We start from the raw sequence: 21,906 nt of genomic DNA, 5'->3' as shown, positions 1-21,906 counted from the left end.
AGAACAGAGAATGATAATAAAATAATTTGTCCACATAAATGGCAAAACTACCCAAAAATGGAGCCCCATAAAGATGTCCCAACTTGACTTCCGCCACCCACCTAATATCAACTGATCGTCAGCAATTTCTCATTTAGACAAGAGGTTGTCCTGAAAATGTCTTATTACAGAGTGTTCCCGGCAATCCATGATAAATTCGGTGGATACACTATAAGTATACCAAAGCTTAAAAGTAAAGAGCTACTTACCTGGACTCGTCCTCTTCCAGCTGTCAGGTTATAGTGACACAAGATGGCAGCAGTGTAGAACATTATACATTCTATTCCAATTGTGATGTCTATGATGTCATGTGCCTTGTGATGTCATCATAGCTATCACTGTCATTTCAAATTTACAACCGCAAGAAAAAGTTGATTTCATTGTTTAAGAAAAAACATGGAGGGTAATTGCAGCCTGTGATTATTTTACATATTGTTATTAATATTTGTCATGTCCTTCACTGCCGTCTCCTGCACAGCTTTTTATATACTGTTTATTTTAATAATGGACAATTCACAAGCCCTGCATGTAGAATATATAGTTAATGGCCTCTGTTGAATGACTAGATGCCTATTAGAGCAATAAGATATACTCTATGTCTACAATCTTTTGGCTGAGTCTAAGGGCTCATACTCATCTGCGTTTAAATCACACGAGTGCAATGTGATAAAAAAAAATTGGATTGCACTCTGACTCTTGTTATTGAATGATCATGTGTTCATCTGTGATTTTTTTTTCCCCAGCTCGGATCGAACTGAGAAAAAAATATCACAGCATGCTGCAAGTGGCTGCATATATCAGAAGAGACTCGCCAATGCAAGTCAATGTGTGCGAGAAAAAAACCTCACAGCAAAAGGACCATGCTTATGCCATCCATATAGCGTCCATATAATACGCATCTATGTAACACCTTTCAGTGACTGTGGCGGCATCTCAGCACACAAATCCTGTATCTCAGATCTTTGTCTGGCCTTGTCTTCTGTGTTTTGGCCATCATGCCAACAAGACAAGGGTGATTGGGGCAAGAGACATGCTGGTGAGGGGGTTGTTGGCTGCCGTGATGCTGGTAATGGATGTGGCTGCCAAGATACTGGCACTGGAGGTGGCTGCCGTGATGGTGCCACTGTAGTTGGTGGTGGCAGCTGTGATGCTGTGGCTGGAGGTGGTGGTGATGGCTGCTGTGATGCTGGTACTGGAGGTGGTGGTGGTGGTGGTGACTGCCGTGATGCTGGCACTGGAGGTGGTGGCTGCCGTGATTGTGGGTCTGCTGAGTGCCCTTCTTGGGGGGTCTAATGACCGGGTTTTGTTGTCCTCAGAAAGTTGCCACCTTTCAAGGAATTAAAAGACGGCCATCGGTGAATTCGGTGGCGCAGCGGCAGACAAAACAATTTGGAGGGCAGCCCTGGTTTGCAGAGTCAATAAAAAGGGAACGTGGCTGAAATAACGGGCCAGGCTTAGACAAAAACTCTCATCATCATCATCATCACTCACAGGTATTCCCATGTCACGTACGCCAGTAATGGTGGGGCAGTAGCGATGCTGGCTTATTGGTGCATGAGGGGAGGTGTCGAGGGGCTGTGGTGTACTGGTGCTCTCCGCAGGCTCTTCTTCTTTCTGGCCCCCAGCTCCGGCCTCCACTTCAGATTCCTCTCTGGCCTCCAGCACCTCCGAGCTACAGGTATTTACCTTTTTGGTCCAGTCAGATCTGTAAGGTCAGGGATGACAGAGAAAAAAGCATTTTTAATATGCAAAGTAATAATCAAACCATTACAACAAATAAAACTGAAAAAGATAGCCACTTACGGGTGAAAATCTAGGACTAGGGTCAAAAACAGGAGCCGGTCATAATATAGGTATGGCCTTTCTTTTTAAGAGCCACATCACCACTCTTCCTACCCTGTTGTCGCTCGCGGCGGCACTGGTCCCGGCAACTGCTCCATAAGCTTGTCACTACACCCACTGGAAAGAAAAGTGGAAGAGATTATATACAATTTTTATAGGTAAAGGATGCTGTATGTAATAACATGTATAGTGCGTATTCTAATATCACTGCTAGCAGGGGCTGGCTGGCAAATTTTAGCCTGGGGGCAAGCACACAGCAGTGGTCCATGAGTAGCGGCCCATCCTTAAAGGTCGTTTTCCCACAAACAATAGTATATTTTAATCAATAGATCTTGGAGTAATAATAATTTCCACAATTGGATGTGCTATAATAATGTTCCTGTGCTGAGATAATCTTATAAATGTGCCCCTGCTGTGTGCTGTGTAATGGCTGTGTCTGACCGTGCAGGAACATGTTCTGATCATACCACATCTCCTGGGCAGGGGCGGAAGCAAAAGAGTATACAGACATTACAGCATGGGATCACAGAGGATTCTTTTTGTGAGTAAAACATTTCACTGCCTGTTTTTAAACAATATTTTAGCTCAAAGAAAGACTCAGCTGTGATCCCCTGCTGTAATGTATATATGCTCTCTTTATATATAGAAGATTAGCGTGCACACAGTCTGTAGGTCAAGGTGCAGGTACACGGGATGTGGAATCCCCAGAATCGGCGTAGATTAAATCACCGCACATTCTAGTTTCAAGATGCAAACTAAAGTCTATTTGAAGACATGCAATAAGACACATTTAAGGTGCAGGGAATAAGGCAACAGTAAATGAACGTTTTGACCCATCGATTGCATCTTGAAACTAGAGTGTGCAGTGATTTAATCTATGCTATATCCTCTTTTGCTTCCTCTCCTGCCCAGTAGCTGTGGTATGATCAGACCATGTTCCTGCACAGTCAGACACAGCCATTACACAGTACAGAGCAGGGGCACATTTATAACATTATCTCAGTACAGGGACATTTTATTTAAACACATCCAATTGTGGAAGTTATTATTCCAAGATCTATTGATTAAAATATACTTTTGTTCACAGAAAACCCCTTCAACATGTTTATTACCAGCTGCTTCATAGGCTATATTCACACAAACGTATAGTCTAAGTGCTGCCCGTGGAAAAAAATGACAGCACTTGGTCCAGTTCAGGTGAGCATTTAAAAATGGTAATACATAAGCATAATATGTACAATGTCTGACCACTACAAAACGGATTTAGGTTGTTAGAGGTGTAATCCAAGGTACGCTGTGCTTTTCTACACTTCTATACAGAGTAAGGCTAAGTGCCCACAATGCAGAAATGCTGCAAATTTTTCCTTAGCGTTTCTGCATCTCCCTGGCAGAAAAAACGAAGTGGATTCTACATGCGTTTTTCCTGCCAGGGACAAGCATAAGTGAAGCGTTCTTCACATGCATTTCCGCATGCAGGTTGTCAAGCTCTTTCCAAGGGATTTTAGCATCACTTGGAAAGTGCTTGACAACTTGGTCACACTATATAAATCCATGCAACCGGTATGGATTTATATAGTGTGACCGTAAAAGAATGGTAAAAAATAAAAAATAAATATTATACTTACCTTCTGACGGCCCCTGGTCTCCTTATCCGATGCGTCCGGTCTTCCCGGTGTCTCGCGGTTGTGTAAAAGGACCTGCCATGACGTCATTTAGTCATGTGACAGGTCACGCGACCGCCGAGGTCGGCGGTCGCGTGACCTGTCACATGACTAAATTACGTCATGGCAGGTCCTTTTAGACCATCACAAGCTGCCAGGAAGCCAGGACACATCACTATGGAGACCGGGGGCCATCAGAAGGTAAGTATAATATATAATTTTTATTTTAATTCTTTTTTTTTTACAGGTACTATGGTACCCGGGTCTGGAGGAGAGTCTCTTCTTCTCCAAACCCGGGTACCATCCGCACATTGAATCGCTAAATATCCACACGTGCACATGTAGTCATGCGGATATTATGCGATTCAATGCAAATCAATGGCGGCGAAAACGCTGCGATTACACAAAATAATTGGTAGTGCTGCGGATTTTTCCGCAATGATAATCCGCAGCGGAAATTTCCGCAGCATGTGCACAGCACATGCGGATTATCATTGAGGAACATGGCAGACCTTCTACCAAGCATTTTTTAAGCGTTTCTGCAGCAGAATTGCCGCTGCGGGAACGCTTAAAAAACGCATAGTGGGCACACAGCCTAAAGGTGGCCACACATACGCACAGGTCTGCCACATAGATACCTATGAATTATTATTTTGAGTATTATTTCCTACATACTTGATCGAGCAAGTCATCAATGTAAAAGTCAACTCCACATTATAGTATATGATGTTCGAGTCACTAATTATCATGTGTGTCCCATCTGATGTCTGTGCACACAGTGAACATATTATACCACATACAATACAATATACATAGGAGAATATATGACTGATATATAGAGATGAGCAACTGAATTTGCAGGACCCTGATCCAATGGTCAGATGAATATTCAGTGGCTGCTGGATACGAGCCCTGACAGCCTCCTACCTGACACCATTCTCTTTCTCTTCCTTTGATTTGTAGCCAGGCACAATGTCATGTATGTGTCACGCCAAAAAGATGACATCATGCAAAGACTATAATCAAAAGAGGAGTCAGAGATGCCGGCAGGAAGGAGGAGGCTCGCGGGGCTCTGGTCTGGTGGCCACAGACTACTGACGGGACTGTTTGACCAGTGTCCTGCGAATCAATTCGCTCATCTGTACTGGAATAAGATATATTATGACTACATACATCTGATATTACATACAGAATAGCATGTGACAGTTATGTACCACACTATGAGCACAGACATCAGATATTACATCAGTGACATATTATCCTCTGTATAACATTGGATGCCTGTATCAAAGTCCATCACATCCAGTATACAGCATAATATGTGATGGTATGCGATATACTGTGATACAGACATCAGATATTCATACCTCTCAACTTTTGAAGAACAGAAAGGGGGACAGAAAGAGGCTATGCGCGGCAAATTTTGGCCACACCCCTGGTTACACCCCAATCCACGCCCATTTACCATTATCTTTCTCGCCCGGTAGGAGGAGTTGTCAGAGGGGCGCTGGTAGTGAGGGAAATTCAGCAGACGGCCGAGACTGCAAGGCGCAGACCCAAATCCAGTACTGTCCACTGTATCCAGGGCAGTTGGGACTAGAGATGAGCGGATGGATTCCGGGGACTCCAGTCGGACGTCCAGGTCAGTGCTACCTGGCGGCTGGACTGGAGGCCATGAATCTCTTATCTTCCGGGGCAGTGCGGCGTCATCTGTGAGTCCTGCTCATCTCTTGTTGGGACCTGAGGATTAGTTTTTGTTCCCTCATTCACAGTCGGAGCCGCCAGAACTTTCTCATCTTTATGTAGATTCATTATACGACATCTGGCTTTCTTGTGGTGGCTCTTACTGTATATTGGGGGCTATGCGAGGGCTCATACTGTATGTACGGGGTTGTGTGGGGGCTCATACTGTATATAGGGGGATGTCAGCATACTTAAATTTGCTCAATATTAAGTGATAATATAAATATACACAAAAAATATAATTAATATGTTAATATTAATACTGATCTGAATTAATTTGAACCTATTGGTTCGGGCTCCACAACAGTCACGGTCTCTCATGTGGCCCCTTGGGAAAATTAATCTCCCACCCCTGCTCTATTTAAAAGCGCTATGTTAAAAATCACACGGACATCATACACTCAGCGTGCACAACCATCACACAGACATCATACACACAGCGGGCAAAACCATCACACAGACATCATACACACAGCGGGCACAACCATCACACAGACATCATACACACAGCGGACACAACCATCACACAGACATCATACGCGCAAAGGGCACAACCATCACACGGACATCATACACACAGCGGGCACAACCATCACACGGACATCATACACACAGCGGGCACAACCATCACACAGACATCATACACACAGCGGGCCCAACCATCACACAGACATCATACACACAGCGGGCTCAACCATCACACAGACATCATACACACAGAGGGTACAACCATCACACAGACATCATACACACAGCGGGCACAACCATCACACAGACATCATACACACAATGGGCACAACCATCACACAGACATCATACACACAATGGGCACAACCATCACACAGACATCATACACACAGAGGGCCCAACCATCACACAGACATCATACACACAGAGGGTACAACCATCACACAGACATCATGCACACAGCGGGCACAACCATCACACAGACATCATACACACAGTGGGCACAACCATCACACAGACATCATACACATAGCGGGCACAACCATCACACAGACATCATACACACAGCATGCACAACCATCACACAGACATCATACACATAGCGGGCACAACCATCACACAGACATCATACACACAATGGGCACAACCATCACACAGACATCATACACATAGCGGGCACAACCATCACACAGACATCATACACACAGCAGGCACAAGCATCACACAGACATCATACACATAGCGGGCACAACCATCACACAGACATCATACACACAACAGGCACAACCATCACACAGACATCATAAACACAACGGGCATAACCATCACACAGACATCATACACACCGCATGCACAACCATCACACAGACATCATACACACAGAGTGCACAACCATCACACAGACATCATACACACAGCGGGCACAACCATCACACAGACATCATACACACAGAGGGCACAACCATCACACAGACATCATACACACAGCAGGCACAACCATCACATGGACATCATACACACAGCATGCACAACCATCACACAGACATCATACACACAGAGGGCACAACCATCACACAGACATCATACACACAGCGGGCACAACCATCACACGGACATCATACACACAGCGGGCACAACCATCACACAGACATCATACGCACAATGGGTACAACCATCACACAGACATCATACACACAGCGGGCACAATCATCACAGGGACATCATACACACAGCGGACACAACCATCACACACACATCATACACACAGCGTGCACAAACATCACAAGGACATCATACACACAACGGGCACAACCATTACACACACACACACACATCATACACACAGCGTGTACAACCATCACACGGACATCATACACACAACGGGCACAATCATCACACGGACATCATACACACAGCGGGCACAACCATCACACAGACATCATACGCACAACGGGCACAACCATCACACGGACATCATACACACAGCGGGCACAACCATCACACGGACATCATACACACAGCGGGCACAACCATCACAAAGACATCATACACACAGCGATCACAACCATCACATGGACATCATACACACAGTGGGCACAACCATCACGCAGACATCATACACACAATGGGCACAACTATCACACAGACATCATACACACACCGGGCGCAACCATCACATGGACATCATACAGACAACAGGCACAACCATCACACGGACATCATACACAGAGCGAGCACAACTATCACACACACACATCATACACACAGCGGGCACAACCATCACATGGACATCATACACACAACATGCACAACCATCACACAGACATCATACACACAACGAGCACAACCATCACACACACACATCATACACACAGCGGGCACAACAATCACACGGACATCATACACACAGCGGTCACAACCATCACATGGACATCATGCAAACAACGGGCACAACCATCACACACACACACACATATCATACACACAGCGGGCACAACCATCACATGGACATCATACACACAACGGGCACAACCATCACACAGACATCATACACACAGCGAGCACAACTATCACACCGACATCATACACACAGCGTGCACAACCATCACACAGACATCATACACACAACGAGCACAACCATCACACACACACATCATACACACAGCGGGCACAACCATCACACGGACATCATAAACACAACGGGCTCAATCATCACACAGACATCATACACACAACGGGCACAACCATCACACGGACATCATACACACAGCGGGCACAACCATCACATGGACATCATACACACAACAGGCACAACCATAACACACACACATCAGGCACAACTGTGGCGCCCCTGAGGGTTCAGTCACCACAGAAGTACTGCACCTCAACCAGAGGTGTGGTATCTCCTTCTCTCAGGTAAGGAGTGAGTGCTGCCCGGAACCCCGACACCCACATTCAACACTACACTGCTCCAGGCCGGCTGGAGGGGCAACATGCGTGAACAGAGCTGAGCCCTGTCCCTGGCTGGAGTGGGGGGGAACCCAGAGGTAGGGGGAACCAGTAGTGGGTGTGGGTGGAGGAAGTAGTTTAGAGGAGAACCATTACAGGAGGTATATAAAAAGGGAAGCCATCTTAGGGTGGCAGTGCAGTAGAGCTCAGTGAGTGAGGGAAGTCAGTCTGGGAGCAGAGGCTCTTTAGGAGCTCTGCTCCACAAGTAGGGCCTAGTCCTAGAGGCCCAGGAGGGGAGCAGAGGAGTAGGCTCCTGTACGCCCCGAATCTGTCAGAAGACAGAGGGATCGTAGGCCGCAAGAAGGGGACCGGCCCCTGGTCCAGCCGTGTTACTCTAAGTCTCGGCTGGGAAAGCCGGAGGCTTCTGGCTTATATAGTCAGTTGCCAAAGCCCCATTCTAATCCCCGTGAGGGTCAAGCAGGTCCAGGAACAGCAACAAGACAGGAAGGACTTCAGAGCACCCGAGCGGGATTGAGAGTGGGGAAGCGCAGGGCAGGAGGGAGAAAGACCCAGCGTGAAGACGGTCTAGCTAGGAACACAAGAAAGTGGGGTTCTGTCAGGTGCTTCTAATCTGCCTGAGGAAGAGCTGAACCCCTGCCTGGTGAGCGCAGCGCGACGTGGGAGGCTGGCACCCGTACAGTGCACCAGTGGAACTGTCATAAGAACTGTGAGTAAAAACTCGGATGACTGCACCGTACATTCTTTCATCTGCGCCCTCTTGCCTCCCGGGCACTACAACGCCCAGCGCAACTTACACTACCTACACTGCCCTGGAGCTAGCGCTACCTGTGGAGAGCCACACCATCCCTGCTGCCGTAACACTAGCTCCAGAGGACTGCTCTGCAGCGGCGGCTCCCTTTAGCCGCATTCCACAGGTGGCGTCACGAACACTTCACAAATCCCCTATAAATATTACCCCCCTTTTTGGTGACCACCCAAGGCCACGGACCGGGTTAGCCAACGTGATATCCCCCACCAGCATCCATAGGCCCGGCTGCCGAGTACCCCATGGCTCTGGGGGCGTGTCACAACCATCACACACACACACATCATACACACACAGCGGGCACAAACATCACATGGACATCATACACACAGCATGCACAACCATCACACAGAGATCATACAAACATAGGGCACAACCATCACACAGACATCATACACACAGCGGGCACAACCATCACACAGACATCATACACATAGCGGGCACAACCATCACACAGACATCATAAACACAGCATGCACAAGCATCACAAAGACATGATACACACACAGGGCACAACCATCACATGGACATCATACTCACAGCGGGCACAACCATCACACAGACATCATACACACAGAGGGCACGACCATCACATGGACATCATACACACAGAGTGCACAACCATCACACAGACATCATACACATAGAGGGTACAACCATCACATGGACATCATACACACAGCATGCACAACCATCACACAGACATCATACACACAGAGGGCACAACCATCACATGGACATCATACACACAGCGGGCACAACCATCACACAGACATCATGCACACAGAGGGCACAACAATCAGATGGACATCATACACACAGCGGGCACAACCAACAAACAGACATCATACACACAGAGGGCATAACCATCACATGGACATCATACACACAGCAGGCACAACCAACACACAGACATCATACACACAGAGGGCTCAACCATCACACGGACAACATACACACAACGGGCACAACCATCACACAGACATCATACACAGAGCGGGCACGCCATCATACAGACATCATACACACAACGAGCACAACCATCACACAGACATCATACACAGCAGCATGCACAAGCATCACACTGACATCATACACACAGAGGGCACAACCATCACACGGACATCATACACACAGCGGGCACAAAAATCACACAGACATCATACACTCAGAGCGCACAACCATCACACACACATCATACACACAGTGTGCACAACCATCACACAGACATAATACACACAGCGGGCACAACCATCACACAGACATCATACACACAGCGGGCACAACCATCACACAAACATCATACACACAGCGGACACAACCATCACACAGACATCATACACACAGCGGGCACAACCATCACACACACATCATACACACAGCGTGCACAACCATCACATGGACATCATACACACAACGGGCACAACCATTACACACACATCATACACACAGCGGGTACAACCATCACATGGACATCATACACACAGTGTGCACAACCATCACACACACATCATACACACAGCGGACACAACCATCACACAGACATCATACTCACAGTGGGCACAACCATCACACAAACATCATACACACAGCGAACACAACCATCACACAGACATCATACACACAGCGGGCACAACCATCATACACACATCATACACACAGCGTGCACAACCATCACATGGACATCATACACACAGCGGGTACAACCATCACACGGACATCATACACACAACGGGCACAACCATCACACGGACATCATACACACACCGGGCACAAACATCATACACACAGCGGACACAACCATCACACAGACATCATACACACAGCGGACACAACGATCACACACACATCAAACACACAGCGTGCACAACCATCACATGGACATCATACACACAACGGGCACAACCATTACACACACATCATACACACAGCGGGTACAACCATCACACGGACATCATACACACAGTGTGCACAACCATCACACACACATCATACAGACATCATACTCACAGTGGGCACAACCATCACACAAACATCATACACACAGCGAACACAACCATCACACAGACATCATACACACAGCGGGCACAACCATCATACACACAGCATGCACAACCATCACATGGACATCATACACACAGCGGACACAACCATCACACACACATCATACACACAGCGTGCACAAACATCACATGGACATCATACACACAACGGGCACAACCATTACACACACATACATATCATACACACAGCGTGTACAACCATCACACGGACATCATACACACAACGGGCACAACCATCACACGGACATCATACACACAGCGGGCACAACCATCACACGGACATCATACACACAGTGGGCACAACCATCACAAAGACATCATACACACAGCGATCACAACCAGCACATGGACATCATACACACAGCGGTCACAACCATCACATGGACATCATACAGACAACAGGCACAACCATCACACGGACATCATACACAGAGCGAGCACAACTATCACACCGACATCATACACACAACGAGCACAACCATCACACACACACATCATACACACAGCGGGCACAACCATCACACGGACATCATAAACACAACGGGCTCAATCATCACACAGACATCACACACACAACGGGCACAACCATCACACGGACATCATACACACAGCGGGCACAACCATCACATGGACATCATACACACAACAGGCACAACCATCACACACACACATCAGGCACAACTGTGGCGCCCCTGAGGGTTCAGTCACCACAGAGGTACTGCACCTCAACCAGAGGTGTGGTATCTCCTTCTCTCAGGTAAGGAGTGAGTGCTGCCCGGAACCCCAACACCCACATTCAACACTACACTGCTCCAGGCCGGCTGGAGGGGCAACATGCGTGCGCAGAGCTGAGCCCTGTCCCTGGCTGGAGTGGGGGGGAACCCAGAGGTAGGGGGAACAGTAGTGGGTGTGGGTGGAGGAAGTAGTTTAGAGGAGAACCATTACAGGAGGTATATAAAAAGGGAAGCCATCTTAGGGTGGCAGTGCAGTAGAGCTCAGTGAGTGAGGGAAGTCAGTCTGGGAGCAGAGGCTCTTTAGGAGCTCTGCTCCACAAGTAGGGCCTAGTCCTAGAGGCCCAGGAGGGGAGCAGAGGAGTAGGCTCCCGTACGCCCCGAATCTGTCAGAAGACAGAGGGATCGTAGGCCGCAAGAAGGGAACCGGCCCCTGGTCCAGCCGTGTTACTCTAAGTCTCGGCTGGGAAAACCGGAGGCTTCTGGCTTATATAGTCAGTTGCCAAAGCCTCATTCTAATCCCCGTGAGGGTCAAGCAGGTCCAGGAACTGCAAGAAGACAGGAAGGACTTCAGAGCACCCGAGCGGGATTGAGAGTGGGGAAGCGCAGGGCAGGAGGGAGAAAGACCCAGCGTGAAGACGGTCTAGCTAGGAACACAAGAAAGTGGGGTTCTGTCAGGTGCTTCTAATCTGCCTGAGGAAGAGCTGAACCCCTGCCTGGTGAATGCAGCGCGACGTGGGAGGCTGGCACCCGTACAGTGCACCAGTGGAACTGTCATAAGAACTGTGAGTAAAAACTCGGATGACTGCAACGTACATTCTTTCATCTGCGCCCTCTTGCCTCCCGGGCACTACAACGCCCAGCGCAAATTACACTACCTACACTGCCCTGGAGCTAGCGCTACCTGTGGAGAGCCACACCATCCCTGCTGCCGTAACACCAGCTCCAGAGGACTGCTCCGCAGCGGCGGCTCCCTTTAGCCGCATTCCACAGGTGGCGTCACGAACACTTCACAAATCCCCTATAAATATTACCCCCCTTTTTGGTGACCACCCTAGGCCACGGACCGGGTTAGCCAACGTGATATCCCCCACCAGCATCCATAGGCCCGGCTGCCGAGTACCCCACGGCTCTGGGGGCGCGTCACAACCATCACACACACACATCATACACACAGCGGGCACAACCATCACACGGACATCATACACACAACGGGCACAACCATCGCACGGACATCATACACACAACGGGCACAACCATCACACGGACATCATACACACAAAGGGCACAACCATCACACAGACATCATACACACAACGGGCACAATCATCACACAGACATCATACATACAACGGGCACAATCATCACACAGACATCATACACACAACGGGCACAATCATCACACGGACATCATACACACAGCGGTCACAACCATCACACACATCATACACACAGTGGGCACAACCATCACACACACACATCACACACACAGTGGGCACAACCATCACACACACACATCACACACACAGTGGGCACAACCATCACACACACACATCATACACACAGAGGGCACAACCATCACACGGACATCATACACACAACAGGCACAATCATCACATGGACATCACACACACAGCGGGCACAACATGACACGTATATATTCACTTCTTCTCCATCATGTCTCCAGTGGCAGTGGTGGGGCCTGGTGTTTGCAATCAGCAGCAGAGGATGGGCTGTAGGCAGGAGAGCTGTCAGCCCTGCAGTGTCCCTAAATCCCCTTCCCATCTCCCCTAGTCCCGACTGCAGAGCTGCTGGTGACATTGCATGAGCCCCCTCCCATCCTGTAATAACAGCAGCCACAGATGGGAGAGGCTGCGGGTCTCTCCCTTCACCTCAGGACCGCGCCTTGTTGTCATGTCCTCCGCAGACTTGGCCCCGCCCCCTGTCCCCTCACCTCCTCATGCTGTGCGGTCTCTCTGCACAGTAGAATTCCTCTGCACTGATGCCGGGGAGGAGCAGGGAGCGGGAGGCGGAGCTACAAGGGGTCACACACAGCATGGAAAGCCTGCATGTCTGGGAAAAAAAGCCCAGCGCCTAGCAACGCCCCTGCCGGGAGAACAGCTGAGCCGGGACGGGACTGAGCCCTCAAATCGGGACAGGCCCAGGGAATAGGGGAGGGTTGTTAGCTATGGATATTATACCAGCCTCCTATTATCCTGTATATAATATGGGATGTTTGTGCCTATAGTATATATATTATACCACATACCGGCTAATATGTAACTAGTGCACATTACACCATGAGTACAGACATTAGATATTACACCAGTCACGTATTATCCTCTATACACCATCTGATGTCTGTGCACAGTATATTACACCCAGTATACAGGATAATATGTGATGGTATGTATGACATACTGTTATACAGACATCAGATGGTATATACTGGATAATAAATGATGGTATATATCAGGGGTGGGCAATTAATTTTCCAGAGGGACCACATGAGAGAACGTAACTGTTGTGGGGGCCTGAACCAATAGGCTGAAAGGCTGAAATTAGTTCTGCTCAATATTAATATTAACTACAATTAATATAAAATAATATTTATATCATTTAATATTGAGCAGAATTAAGTATGCCAACATCCCCCTATATACCGTATGAGCCCACACACAGCCCCCCTATATACCATATGAGCACACACATAGCCCCCTGTATACAGTATGAGCCCCCACACAGCTCCCTATTTATTTTACTAACTTACCATATTTTGCAGATTATAAAATGCACCGTATCATAAGACCCACCCCAAATTTTGGTGAGAAAAATAGGAAAAAATTTTTTTTAATAAAATGGTGGTGCTTCTTATAGTCCGCTTTTACGGTAGATTACCCAGGGAAGGGGGCTGCTGTGGTGGAGCAGGGTCGCTGCTACAGGAAGCTGGCAGCAGCAGGAGTGGGGTGATGCTGTGGACCCCAGGCTGGGAGGGGGATGTACGATGATGAGACGGGCTCCGTGCTTTCACAAAATGCCGGCGGATCCCCTGTACTTCCCGTGGTTTTCAATGCTGTAGACTTAGGGAAAATGGTCACCGCAGGCGGCACATGCTTAGGTTGAGACCTCGGGAGACAAGATCTCGGTGTCACGATCTCAATCCGCACATGCGCCGCCTCTGGCGGCCTTTTTTCCCCAAGTTCACGGCATTGAAAACCATGGAAAGTGCGGGGGCTCCTCCGACATTTTGTGAAAGCACAGAGCCCGTCGCACAGCTAGACACCAACCTTCCCAGCCCGGGGCCCGCAGCATCGCCTCACTCCTGACGTCACCAGCTTCCTGCAGCAGCGACCCTAAAATGCCGCTCCCAAATCCCCCAGTAAGCTACATTCAGATTATAAGACGTACCCCCTATTTTCCCCAAAAAATCTGAAAAGTACAGTATATAGTGCTATTAATTCCACAGCAGATTACAGACATTATTTCTACATACAGTATGCACCCCACATAGCCCCTAGATATAGTGTAAACCACCACATAGCCCTTATATACAGTGTGAGCCCTCATATTCCATCCTATATACAGTATTAGCCACCACATAGCCCCCTATATACCGTATGAGCCCCCACATAGCCTCCTATACATATTATGAGCCACCACATAGCCTCCTTTGTACAGTATGAGCCCGCATATAGTCTCCTATATATAGTATGAGCCCCCTATGTACAGTATGAGTCCTCACATAGCCTCCTTTATACAGTATGAGCCCCCACATAGCCTTCTACTGTATACATATTATTAGCCGCCACATAGCCTCCTATGTACAGTATGAGTCCCACATAGCCTCCTTTATACAATGTGAGTCCCCACATAGCCTCTCTATATATTGTCAGACCCCACGTGGCCTCTTATATACATTATGAGATCCGCATAGCATCCTATATATAGTGTGAGCCCCCACATAGTCTCTCTATATACAATATGAGCCCTCAATTAGCCTCCTATATACAGTATGATTCCCTCATAGCCTTCTATATACAGTGTAAGGCCCCACATAACCTCTTATGTACAGTGTGAGGCCCCACATAGCCTCCAATATACAATGTGAGCCCTCACATAGCCTCCTATATACTATATGAGCCCCCACATAGCCTCCTATATACTATATGAGCCCTCACATAGCCTCCTATATACAGTATGAGTCCTCACTTAGCCCCCTATATGCAGGCACACATTCCATGCACTTCCGAAAAAAAAAAAGAAGACATACTCACCTCGCTCTCGTTCCCCCGCGGTCTGTTCTTTTCTCCGGTGCACTGACTCTCCACACAGCAGATGTGATGTCGTGATGTCATCATGTTTGCTGTGTCAGTCGCAAAAGTTGATCTGTGGAAGTAGGAGCCAGTGGCTCCGTCTTCCACCAATGTATTTACCACACTGCAGATAGCAGTGATATTGGGATAGGGGAGAGTATGGTGTGGCCCGTTCACCACAGTTTTCAGCCCTTCGGCTGTCTCAGTCCGCGGGATGAACTTTGTAGTTACAGTATTATATATACCAGACATGGGTAGAGTTCAGATATACTATACACACATTACCTGTACATAACATCTGTTCACACGGTATACCACATGTATACAATAAATATTAGAATACATGACTAGTATATAATATACTGTGACTATAGACATCTGATGTTGTATAGTAATGTGTATTTTTTAAAACATCTGATGTGTGCATCACAGTAGATGATAGGCTAATCTGTATACTAGATGTGGTATATTATGTACAGGGATATACACTGTACTGAACACACCTGGACCTGCCTACAGGACCTCACATATCATATATGGGGCCATATAGTAGAATATGATGTGCTGTAGGTTCAGCTGTAATCAGTCGGTGCAGGGTCTTGTATTGTGATGTCTGTGGTATCTGCTGGGACTAAGTGTGATTTATTGCACCAGACTGAACTTTCTGCAGTCAGGAGGACCCTAATCTGCATGAAAGTTCAGACTCCTGCAATAACTCACACGGAGCCCCAGCAGCTGGCCCTCTGATTGGATAATATAGAATCCTGGGTGAATTTATGAGAAGGTGAGCACAGTCCTGCTTCCCCCTCACTGCAGACCTCCTGACCTCATACTGACTGAGACCACTGAGGTCTGCGATCCACAGGCTCCTCTGCGGCAAACTGAATCAGTTCCAGGTGCGCTGTGTGACGTTGTAGCACCCTGAGGATTCGGCTGCTACAGGAGTATTGCACCTCAACCCAGAGGTGTGATATTCCACTCCCGGGTAAGGATGGAGTGTGGGACTGAGCTCGGTAGGCTGCATGCACTACATACATCCCATTTCCGAGGAACAGGCCGACGGTACTCCCACTTAGAAATGTGCAGGTACGACCGAGTCTGTTCCTGGCTGGAGTGGGAGGGGGGTGGTACATCCCATGTAGTGTAGGGGCAGATAGGGGGAGCAGCCTGGGTAAAGTTAGGAGCTCATTGGGTGCTGGTCACCTGAGCTCACACATAGAGGGATATATAAGGTGGGCACCAACTAGAATCAGGGTCAGACGCAGAGAGTCAGATGCAGAGAGGATCAGCTGCAGAGAACAAGTTAGGAGAGGAGAGAAGAAAGACCAAGACCCAGAGTGAGAGAGGAGAAAAGAGAAAGACCCAGAGCACAGAAGAGAAGGGACCCAAGAACCCAAATCAGAGCACCGGGTGAGGAGTCAGCAAAAGGGTACCGGAACCCAAACTGGTGGGGGTAAAAACAATCCCCAGCCAGAGACCGGAGGCCGTGGGCAGCATCTGCCACGGGCACCCACCACATTCACCCCGAAGGCACACCACATGAAGGGTCAGGGAACCCAGGGCCAAGGGTGTCCCAACAGAAGGCCCGAGGGAGCTGGACCTAGGTGGATCACTGGTGGGGACGGCTGAAGAAAGGACAGAGGGAGAGCTCAGGGCCACGCTCCGGACTTGTTAGGGGGTTGGCTGGATCCAGGACCTGGTGGACGCAGCACGGCTCGGGTGGTCACTAGCAGCTGGAGTGACCGGTACAACATCTGCAGTAAGTAAACACCCTTAACTGCACAACCCGACTCTGTCTTCACTGCCGTCTGCACTACACCACCACAACCCCCATCCTCTGCGCCTGTCCCCGCTGAGGCTATACCCCTCCCGTTGGGGGTTATCTCACCAAGCTGCGCACCCACCATCAGCCTCAGCGGACCCTGCTGCAGCGGCGGCCACAGTGACCGCATCACAACGGGTGGCGTAGTCGACACAAAAGAACTTTAGTAACATCTGTAGAACTGCCACATCACACTGAGCTTGACGCCCTGGGCACGGGACCGGGTCACAGCCGCTCGGAGACTACAACCCCCCATCTGATCCGGTGCCGGGTATTCCCCTCTAAAAGGAATATGTCCCAGGGGGCGCGTCAACTTTGGCGTAGTCGGCAGGATTACGTGCCCACAACACCCGGGTACTGCGTGCCTGAAGAAAAGAACGAGTTTACCTCAAAAAGAAGTCTCCCGCCGGTTCCGGAGGGTCCACGCCATCGGACTCCATCACCAGTCGTTTCCCGCCGATTGTCCGCCATTTCCAACTTGTTCCCGCCATCTGCAGAGTTTCCCGCCACTGGGCGACGCTTCCCGCCAAAACCGCAGATTTCCCGCCTTGGAAGAGCAGCGGACGCCATTATGGGCGTGCCAAAGGAGGGCAAGAGGCCACCTCCCATCGTGGGCCGGGACAGAAAATGGCGCCAAAAGTGGAAACCGCCCCCACCAACAGAGACTGTGATGCTGGAGGTGTCTGTCAGCGTGAAAGAACAGCCCCTGGAGCTGACAGTCACCGAGTTGCCCCGGGACCGCCCTCTAAGTGGGAGGAGACGAAAGAAGAGAGCGAAGATGGGTGTCGCCTGGAGCAGTCTAGAGCGAGCGCACCCGGAGGCAAGAGGTCTAACGAGGAGTAGCGGAGGAGCTCACCCAGAGATGGAGAGAAAGCAGAACAGCACCGGCCCGCTGGCCAGGAGTCTGCTAGAGACCGAGGAAGGAAGGCAGAGCAGCACCGGCCCGCTGGCCAGGAGCCTGCCGGAAGAAGAGCAGAGCAGCACCGACCCGATGGTCAGGAGCCTGCTAGAGTCCACAACCTCGCTAGGTCTAGCGGAGATCTTAGCGCAGCTCCCCCGAGACCGGGAGTGTGCACAGACTGCCCTGGAGGGCCTCGCACGGAGGATGGCCCGGGTACAGCGTGAGATACTGGCGGAGTGGAGCCGGGAGATGACCCAGCAAGCAGAGACCAGTCAACGGAGCACGCTACCCTGGAAGAGGAAGCAGACCGCCTCTGAGGATGGCGCGGGAGGACCAAAGGCCGGAGACGGCGCCGAGAAGGGAGCCGAACGCATGGAGGCAGGTAAAGGGGACGCCTATACCCCAAGCCGTGACACCGCTTACCTGCCCCAGCTCCCCGTCGCAGAGCCCGAAAGTCCCCCTGCTGTGCCCGTAGCCGCCATGTCACCGCTATGGACTAGGCCCCGACCGGAAGCCGCCGCAGCGACCCCTGTGACGTCACGCGCCTCGACTCGGAGCGTGACAAAGCAGGAAATACCACCAGCCTGGTCGCAAGGCCTAGTACCCCCGGGCGCCGCATCACCAACAGCGCCCCCTACCTCCGCGGAACCTCCGGCCTGGCCGCAAGGCCAGGTAGCCCAGGGCGCCGCCGTCCTAACGGTGCCCTTCACCTTCCAGGTGCCCCAGGCCTGGCCGCAAGGCCTGGGCAACCCGGGCGCCACCACCACCGCGCCCGCGCCCGTAAAACCAAGGGTGCCACACCTGGGGAAGGACCTGTTCAGCCAGCTCACATGGCCGGACGGGCGGCCCTTCATCTGACCCGAAGGATACCATGAGCTGGAACGGCAGCAGAGACTAAGACCCCTGGATGAACCCCTGATTCCGGCTCCGAAGCCTGTGGCCCGGATCTCGCCCCCGCTAGCGGAAGCGCAGTTTGAGTGGGACCCCACCGGAGAAGATCTAATGGGGTTCACTCAGGAAACTCGGGCAGTCGCCGCTGAGCGTACTGAGTGTTGTCGTCAGCAGCTAGCAGAGTTTGCAAGAGAACGGGAGGAGAGGCGGGTCAGAGAACAACAGGCCCAAATCCGGAGCGCGGAGCAGAAGAGCCGGACTAGGAGGAACCCCCGTGCAGCGCACTGTCCCCGCACCATCGGGACGGTGATAAAGTTCAACCCGCAGCATGGGTGGGGCTTTATTCGGGACCGTAACAACCGCGGTGACGTTTTTGTGACCCGCAGAGACGTCGAGTCCCACCTGCCGGAAGGTCACAAAGGCCGTGACCTCTACGTCGGAGACGAGGTCACTTTCACCCGGCACAAGTGTGCCAAAGGACCTTACGCCCTCCACGTACACCGCTTGACGGAGGAGGAGTTGCGGTACGGGGAGGAGGAGCCAGAGGACCCGGACGGGTCTGAAGCAACACCATATCAAGAAAAAGCAGGAGGGAGCCGTCGTTGAGGACGGGAATAGAGACTGTATATAGTTGCCCGTCGGGGCACAGTGAACCGTTGCTGCTAAAATAGTCCCCGTTGGGACCAGTGAACTGTTTACCCGTTAACCCCTTCATCCTACAGGCTGAGGACTGTGAGCAGCCATTCCCTTCCCTCTACCTGGCCGAGGACTGAGAGCGGCCAACTCCCCCTGTATATAGTTGCGCGTCCTAAAGCGCCCCCTACCGGTTTTATAGAAAACCAGCTTTTCAAAGAGACTGTCGCACTTTTCCCGGACACACGTTGCACAGTGTCCGGAGGAGGAACCAGAAACAAGAGACGACGAGAAAGTTTTATCTGCTAAGATATGTTATTTATATAGTGTTTTATATGTTTATTATGTTTATATGAAAATTTTGTATGTTTTTGGTGTTATTTATGTCTTACAGCCCGAGGACGTGCTGTGATTTACCAGGGGGGAATGTAGCACCCTGAGGATTCGGCTGCTACAGGAGTATTGCACCTCAACCCAGAGGTGTGATATTCCACTCCCGGGTAAGGATGGAGTGTGGGACTGAGCTCGGTAGGCTGCATGCACTACATACATCCCATTTCCGAGGAACAGGCCGACGGTACTCCCACTTAGAAATGTGCAGGTACGACAGAGTCTGTTCCTGGCTGGAGTGGGAGGGGGGTGGTACATCCCATGTAGTGTAGGGGCAGATAGGGGGAGCAGCCTGGGTAAAGTTAGGAGCTCATTGGGTGCTGGTCACCTGAGCTCACACATAGAGGGATATATAAGGTGGGCACCAACTAGAATCAGGGTCAGACGCAGAGAGTCAGATGCAGAGAGGATCAGCTGCAGAGAACAAGTTAGGAGAGGAGAGAAGAAAGACCAAGACCCAGAGTGAGAGAGGAGAAAAGAGAAAGACCCAGAGCACAGAAGAGAAGGGACCCAAGAACCCAAATCAGAGCACCAGGTGAGGAGTCAGCAAAAGGGTACCGGAACCCAAACTGGTGGGGGTAAAAACAATCCCCAGCCAGAGACCGGAGGCCGTGGGCAGCATCTGCCACGGCCACCCACCACATTCACCCCGAAGGCACACCACATGAAGGGTCAGGGAACCCAGGGCCAAGGGTGTCCCAACAGAAGGCCCGAGGGAGCTGGACCTAGGTGGATCACTGGTGGAGACGGCTGAAGAAAGGACAGAGGGAGAGCTCAGGGCCACGCTCCGGACTTGTTTGGGGGTTGGCTGGATCCAGGACCTGGTGGACGCAGCACGGCTCGGGTGGTCACTAGCAGCTGGAGTGACCGGTACAACATCTGCAGTAAGTAAACACCCTTAACTGCACAACCCGACTCTGTCTTCACTGCCGTCTGCACTACACCACCACAACCCCCATCCTCTGCGCCTGTCCCCGCTGAGGCTATACCCCTCCCGTTGGGGGTTATCTCACCAAGCTGCGCACCCACCATCAGCCTCAGCGGACCCTGCTGCAGCGGCGGCCACAGTGACCGCATCACAACGGGTGGCGTAGTCGACACAAAAGAACTTTAGTAACATCTGTAGAACTGCCAC

At 50.3% G+C, this 21,906-nt stretch overlaps 1 long non-coding RNA gene across 1 annotated transcript; it reads right to left on the bottom strand.

Annotated features, from left to right (window-relative positions):
* Positions 1-1,140: 1,140 nt before the first annotated feature.
* On the bottom strand, positions 1,141-13,845 carry LOC141165252 (uncharacterized). Its single transcript, XR_012251115.1, has 3 exons — positions 13,776-13,845; positions 1,843-1,998; positions 1,141-1,744 (listed from the first exon to the last, which is right to left on the bottom strand). It is a non-coding gene; the product is annotated as an uncharacterized lncRNA (long non-coding RNA).
* Positions 13,846-21,906: the final 8,061 nt, after the last annotated feature.

This window comes from Phyllobates terribilis, unplaced genomic scaffold (assembly GCF_046119375.1).
Source record: "Phyllobates terribilis strain yellow unplaced genomic scaffold, ASM4611937v1 Scaffold_11__3_contigs__length_659146591, whole genome shotgun sequence".
Classification (NCBI taxonomy): Eukaryota; Metazoa; Chordata; class Amphibia; order Anura; family Dendrobatidae; genus Phyllobates; species Phyllobates terribilis.
The sequence above is the reverse complement of the archived record's forward strand: the minus strand, read 5'-3'. Positions and strand labels throughout refer to the sequence as shown.